The sequence below is a fragment of the Macaca mulatta genome, chromosome X, assembly GCF_049350105.2.
Source record: "Macaca mulatta isolate MMU2019108-1 chromosome X, T2T-MMU8v2.0, whole genome shotgun sequence".
Lineage (NCBI taxonomy): Eukaryota > Metazoa > Chordata > Mammalia > Primates > Cercopithecidae > Macaca > Macaca mulatta.
Window position 1 is genome coordinate 158967884 of NC_133426.1, and position 7448 is coordinate 158975331.

The following is a 7448-nucleotide window of genomic DNA, read 5'->3' on the forward strand; positions in this document are numbered from 1 at the left end:
TAGCCTGCTTAGACGGCAGATGAAAGAATGGGTAGAATAAAAGTTTTAAAATTTCCACTTTACTTCATTGCACAATCTGAGGCAGCCCCTGAAAACACGATGCCAAAAGGCCTAGTGTAATAGCAGGACATCAGGAAAATTGGGTTGGTTAAGGCAGTATGGCTCCAGAGTTCTGCTAATAACAACCTGAAATCAACATAGTGGGAGAGGAATTATGTTTAAAAAAAATTCTTTCAACAGGACACAAAGACTGGAATAGAAGTAGAATAGGATATCAGAGTGAATCATGCATACTAAGGGTGGCTATTACTTCATAGAAATAAATACATATATTGCTACCTACATATATACTTGGAAGATATGTAAACTCTATTTCTTCGATTCAGAGAATAAACCATTTAGGACCGAAGGTTTGCCAAGTGTAGCTCTGGCTGGGGAGGAGCCCTCCTGGGAAGGTGTGTGTCTTCTCCCAGAGCTCACTACAACCGCGGGGGCTGCCGCCCTGCAGGCAGCACCTGGCCTGGGACCCGTAGCCATTCTCTACAAGGGGTACAGATGCACAAACGCTCAGAGGTGACAGAAACAGAGCGTCTCCCACCCATCACTTCATCCAACAGCCAGGGGTGAGGAAGAGGACCCTCCTGAGTGAGGACTGAGGATCCACCCTCACCCACATAGTGGGACCACAGAGTCCAGCTCAGCTCCTCTTGTCAGCCCTGGTAAACACTGGCAATGATGTCACCCCGACCACACCCCTTCCCCCAATGCTACTTTGGGGGGACTCAGAGTCAGAGACTTGGTCTGAGGGGAGCAGATACAATCAGCAGAGGATGGCGGTCTAGGCTCAGCCAGGCATCCAAGTCAGGACCCTGAGGGATGACCAAAGGCCCCTCCCACCCCCAACTCTCCGGAATCCACCAGGATCTACAGCCTCAGGATCCCCATCCCAATCCCTACCCCACCCCTACCCCCAACACCATCTTCATGCTTACCCCCACCCCCATCCAGATCCCCCCCCAGCAAGCCGAATCTGGTTCCACCCCTGCCGTGGACCCAGGGAAGTACCGTTGCCCGGATGTGACGCCACTGACTTGCACATTGGGGGTCAGAGGACAGCGAGATTCTCGCCCTGAGCAACGGCCTGCTATCGGCAGAGGGAAGTAGGCCCAGGCTTGGTGAGGAGGCAAGGTGAGACGCTGAGGGAGGACTGAGGCGGGTCTCACCCCAGACAGAGGGCCCCAAATAGTCCAGCACTGCCTCTGCTGCCAGCCTTGGACCACCCCACATGGGAAGACGTCAAAGGGTGGATCGCCACCACATCACTCCGCCAACCCCCGCCGCTTTAGCGGCAGGGAACTCTGTGGTCAGAGCGTTGTGTGATCAGGGCAGGGCTGGTTATAAGAGGGCAGGGCCCAGGCTCTGCCAGAAATCAAGGTCAGGGCCCCGAGAGGGGACTGAGGGTAACTGCTCCACACCCCCACTACCATTCTGATCCCCCAACACCACCCTCACCCCCATCCCGCATTCCCCATTCCCATCCTCACCCCCACCCCCATCCTGGCAGAATCCGGGCTTTGCCTCTGCTATCAACCCACAGAAGCTCCGGGAATGGCGGCCAGGCACAGGGATCCTGAGGTTCACATTTACGGCTAAGGGAGGGAAGGGGCTCGGTATCGTGAGCAAGGCCTTTGGGAAGCAGAGGAAAGGCCCAGGCCCTCCTGGAAGTCAATGGAGTCCTCAGGGGACCCAGCATGCCAGGACAGGGGGCCCACGGTACCCCTGTCTCAAACTGAGGCACCTTTTCATTCAGCCACGGGAATCCTAGTGATGCAGACCCACTTCAGCAGGGGGTTGGGGCCCAGCCCTGCCAGGAGTCAAGGGGAGGAAGAAGAGGGAGGACTGAGGGGAGGTCGCAGTCCAGATCAGTGGGAACCTTGGGCTGGGGGATGCTGGGCACAGTGGCCGAATGTACCCCGTGCTCATTGCACCTTCAGGTGACAGAGTTGAGGGCTGTGGTCTGAGGAGTGGTACTTCAGGTCAGCAGAGGGAAGAATCCCAGGACCTGCCGGCCCCAAGGTGTGCCCCCTTCGTGAGGACTGGGGATACCCCTGGCCCAGAAAGAAGGGACGCCACAGAGTCTGGCTGTCCCTTATTCTTAACTCTAGGGGAGCCCTATCATGCATGACTCTAATTGGCAATCTCATTTGTACCACAGGCAGGAGGTTGGGGAACACTCGGGGACATAAGGTGTTGGTGTAAAGAGGAGCTGTCTGCTCATTTCAGGGGCTTGGGGGTTGAGGAAGGGCAGGCCTCGGCAGGAGTAAAGCTGAGTAACCCATAGGAGGCCATGAGAAGCCTCACCCTAAAACCAAAGAGGTCTGCCCTGGACAACCCACTTGGGGGTGACAGGATGTGGCCCCTCCTCACTTCTGTTTCCAGATCTCAGGGAGGTGAGGACCTTTTCTTCAGAGGATGAGTCAGGTCAACACAGGGGCCCCCATGTAGTCGACAGAAGCGGTGGTCCTGAGATCTGCCAAGCATCCAGGTGAGAAGCCTGCTGGAGGATTGAGGGTACTCCTGGGCCAGAACGCAAACAGGGGCCCCATAGAAATCTGCCCTGCCCCTGCCGTTCCCTCAGAGAGCCTGGGCAGTGGTGTCGGCTGAGGTCTATCCATTATTCTGGGATCTCTGATGTCAGGGAAGGGGAGGCCTTGGTCTGAAGAGGTTGCACTCAGGTCAGTAGAGGGAGGCTCTCAGGCCCTGTGAGGAGTGGAGGTGAAGACCAAGCAGGCTCATCACCCAGGACACATGGACTCCAATGAATTTGGACATCTCTCATTGTGCTTTGCGGGAGGACCTGGTCATGTATGGCCAGATGTTGGTCCCTCATGTCCTTCTGTACCACATCAGTAATGTGAGTTCTTGACATGAGAGTTTCTCAGGCCAGCAAAAGGGCGGGATTAGGCCCTACAAGGAGAAAGGTGAGGGCCCTGAGTGAGCACAGAGGGGACCCTCCACCCTAGTAGAGTGGAGACCTCACAGAGTCTGGCCAACCATCCTGACAATTCTGGAATTCGTGGCTGTACTTGCAGTCTGCACCCTGAAGGCCCATGGATTCCTCTCCCAGGAATCAGGAGCTCCAGGAACAAGGCAGTGAGGACTTGGTCTGAGGCAGTGTCCTGAAGTCACAGAGCAGAGCGGGTGCAGACAGTGCCAACACTGAAGCTTTGCCTAGAATGCACACCAACAGCACCACCCGCCCCAGATCACATGGGGCTCCAGAGCGCCTGGCCTCACCCTCCCTACTCTCAGTGATGCAGCCTCATCATGCACTGGCCAGCTGTACCCTGAGGTGCCCTCTCACTTTCTCCTTCAGGTTCTCAGGTGACAGGCCGACAAGGAGGACTGGAGGCTCTGGGGCAGCACTAAAGAAGAAGATATGTAAGTAAGCCTGTTAGAGCCTTCAAGGTTCAGTTCAGTTCTCAGCTGAGGCCTCTCACACGCTCCATCTCTCCCCAGGCCTGTGGGTCTCCATTGTCCAGCTCCTGCCCACACTCCTGCCTGCTGCCCTGACCAGAGTCATCATGCCTCTGGAGCAGAGGAGTCAGCACTGCAAGCCTGAGGAAGGCCTTGAGGCCCGAGGAGAGGCCCTCGGCTTGGTGGGTGCCCAGGTTCCTGTTACTGAGAAGCAGGAGACTGCCTCCTCCTCCTCTACTCTAGTGGAAGTCACCCTGGGGGAAGTGTCTGCTGCCGAGTCACCAGGTCCTCCCCCAGAGTCCTCAGGGAGCCTCCACCCTCCCCACTATCATCAACTGTACTCTCTGGAGCCAATCTGATGAGGGCTCCAGCAACCAAGAAGAGGAGGGGCCCAGCACCTTTCCTGACCTGGAGACTGGCTTCCAAGCAGCACTCAGTAGGAAGGTGGCTGAGTTGGTACATTTTCTGCTCCTAAAGTATCGAGCCAGAGAGCAGTTCACAATGGCAGAAATACTGGAGAGTGTCATGAGAAATTGCCAGTACTGACCGGGCACGGTGGCTCATGCCTCTAATCCCAGCACTTTGGGAGGCGGAGGCGGGTGGATCACGAGGTCAGGAGATGAAGACTGTGAAACCCTGTCTCTACTAAAAATACAACACATTAGCCGAGCGTGGTGGCGGGAGCCTATAGTCCCAGCTACTCAGGAGACTGAGGCAGGAGAATGGCGTGAACGTGGGAGGCGGGGCTTGCAGTGAGCTGAGATTGCACCACTGCACTCCAGCCTGGGTGACAGAGCAAGACTCCGTCTCAAAAAAAAAAAAAAAAAAAAAAAATTGCCAGTACTTCTTTCCTGTGATCTTCAGCAAAGCCTCCGAGTACTTGCAGCTGGTCTTTGGCATCGAGGTGATGGAAGTGGTCCCCATCAGCCACTTGTACATCCTTGTCACCTGCCTGGGCCTCTCCTACAATGGCCTGCTGGGCGAAAATCAAATCATGCCCACAACAGACCTCCTGATAATCATCCTGGCCACAGTAGCAATAGAGGGAGACGGTGCCCCTGAGGAGAAAGTCTGGGAGGAGCTGAGTGTGTTGGAGCTGTCTGGCAGGAGGGAGGACAGTGTCTTAGCAAATCCCAGTAAGCTGCTCACCCAAGTATTGGTGCAGGAAAATTACCTAGAGTACCGGCGGGTGCCCTTCAGTGATCATGCATGCTACGAGTTCCTGTGGGGTCCAAGGGCCCTCGTTGAAACCAACTATGTGAAAGTCCTGTACCATATGCTAAAGATCACTGGAGAGCCTTGAATTTCCTACCCACCCCTGCATGAATGGGCTTGGAGAGAGGGGGAAGAGTGAGTCTGAACAGGCGTTGCAGCCAGGGCCAGTGGGAGGGGGTATGGGCCAGTGCACCTTCCAGGGCCCCATTCATTAGCTTCCACTGCCTCGTGTGACATGAGGCCCATTCTTCACTCTTTGAAGAGAGCAGTCAGCATTTTCAGTAGTGGGTTTCTGTTCTATTGGATGACTCGGAGATTTATCTTTGTTTCCTGTTGGAATTGTTCAAATGTTCCTTTTAACGGATGGTTGAATGAACTTCAGCATCCAAGTTTAAGAATGACAGTAGTGGCCAGGCGTGGTGGCTCAAGCCTGTAATCCCAGCACTTTGGGAGGCCGAGACGGGCAGATCATGAGGTCAGGAGATCGAGACCTTCCTGGCTAACACGGTGAAACCCTGTCTCTACTAAAAAAATACAAAAAACTAGCCGGGCGAGGTGGCAGGCACCTGTAGTCCCAGCTACTAGGGAGGCTGAGGCAGGAGAATGGTGTAAACCCGGGAGGCAGAGCTTGCAGTGAGCTGAGATCCGGACACTGCACTCCAGCCTGGGCAACAGAGCGAGATTCCATCTCAAAAAAAAAAAAAAAAAAAAAAAGAATGACAGTAGTCACACATAGTGCTGTTTATACAGTTTAGGAGTAAGAGTCTTGTTTTTTATTCAGATTAGGAAATCCATTCCATTTTGTGAATTGTGACATAATAACAGCGGTGAAATAAGTATTTACTTAGAATTGTGAATTAGCAATAACATACATTATACAGAGAACTCAAGACATTAAAAGATAGTTAATTCTTGCCTTATACCTCACTCTATTCTGCAAAATTGAAAAAAAAAACCATGGATACCTGGATTTCCTTGGTTTCTTTGAGAATGTAAGAAAAATTAAATTGGAATAAATAATTCTTCCTGTTCACTGGCTCATTTCTCTCTCATTCACTCAGCATCTGCTCAGTGGAAGGCCCCAGGTTAGTAGTGGGGATGCTAAGGTAAGCCAGACTCATGCCTACACATAGGGTCATAGAGTCTAGCAGCTGCAGTCATATAATTAAGGTGGCAAGAAGTCCTGTAAGATGTAGGGGAAATGTAAGAGAGGGGTGAGGGTGTGGGGCTCCAGGTGAGAGTGGTGGAGTGTAAATGCCCTGAGCTGGGGCATCTTTGGCTTTGATAAACTGCAGTTCCTTCTGAAGGAGCTGACTCTAATGAAGCTGGGTGGGTCCAGGGCCAGATTCTCAGAGAGTGAGAGAAAAGCCTGGAATGGAAAGCAACTCTGAGTGGTTTATTTCGGATCGGGGATGAAGAGAGAGGAGTCTCCACCTGGGGCAGGAATGGAAGGTGTCCTGTGCTTTTGTCCCACTGCTATTGAACACAACCCAAGATCTAGGTGAAGGGCATCCATCATCTGCAACGGTTTCCTGAGCAATAAGGCTGAATTTCCGAGCAGGGTGACCCAGAAGCCACTGGCCAGGTGCTTTTCTGCCGAGCAGGGAGAGCCAGAGCTGACTCCATTAAAAAGGCATTCTAACTAGGTTATCTCAAGTGCAATTTGACCAATTGTAAGCATGAGCCAGATTTTAGATGGTAACAAAATGGATATAAATAGTGGTTTGGGTGGGAAAGCAACTGGGAGAGAGGGAAGGAGTTGGTCTTTGACACAGATTCTAGGAGCTTTGAGCTGCACCTGGCTGGGCAAAATTCCTGCACACCGAAATTTTGAAGTACATTCTCTAATAAGAAATACTTAACTGAATTTTATGGGTGAAGCTTCCTTTTTGGGCTAAGTATTCTATGTCCTATTGAGATGTATATTCTCTGATGACTCCTGGAGAACAATGACAACAACAACAAAATCCCAGAGTGTTAGGGCCTGGGGTTTAAAATTATTAGAAATAACAGCCATCGCCATTTGATAAAATACTAATTTACACCAGGCCCGGAGTTTCTGTTGCTCCACATCTTCACTGGCAATTGGTCTTGGTTTGTTTTCTTTGTTTTGCTTTTTATGGATTTTGGATATTCTTTTTTTTTTTTTTTTTTTTTTTGGAGACAGAGTTTCACTCTTTTTGCCCAGGTTGGAGTGCAATGGCACAATCTCGGCTCACCGCAACCTCCGCCTCCCAGGTTCAAGCAATTCTCCTGCCTCAGCACCCCTAGTAGCTTGGATTATAGGCATGTGCCACCACGCCCAGCTAATTTTTTTGTATTTTTAGTAGAGATGGGGTTTCTCCATGTTGGTCAGGCTTGTCTCAAACTCCCAACCTCAGGTGATCCACCCGCCTTGGCCTCCCAAAGTGCTGGGATTACAGGCATGAGCCACCGCGCCCAGTCCGTTTGGACATTCTAATAGGTGTGTAGTGGTATCTCATTTTAGTACACAATTATCTGATGACAAAGGACTCTCGGTACTTTTAGTATGCTTATTTGCCATGTGTGTATCTTCTTTGGTGTAGCGTGTGTTCAGATCTTTGACTGTTTTCATTGTTTTCTATCGTTGAGCTTTAAGAATTCGTGTATATTGTAGAGACAAGTTCTTTACCACATATGTGTACCACAGATGTTTTCTGCTAGTCTGTGGCTTCTGTTTTCATTCTCTTAACACTGTCTTTTGAAGACCATAAGATTTTTATTTTAATAAAATC

General features: G+C 51.4%; 1 pseudogene; it reads left to right on the top strand.

Moving 5' to 3' along the window:
• Positions 1 to 3584: 3584 nt before the first annotated feature.
• On the top strand, positions 3585 to 4831 carry LOC100430686 (melanoma-associated antigen 12-like; annotated as a pseudogene).
• Positions 4832 to 7448: the final 2617 nt, after the last annotated feature.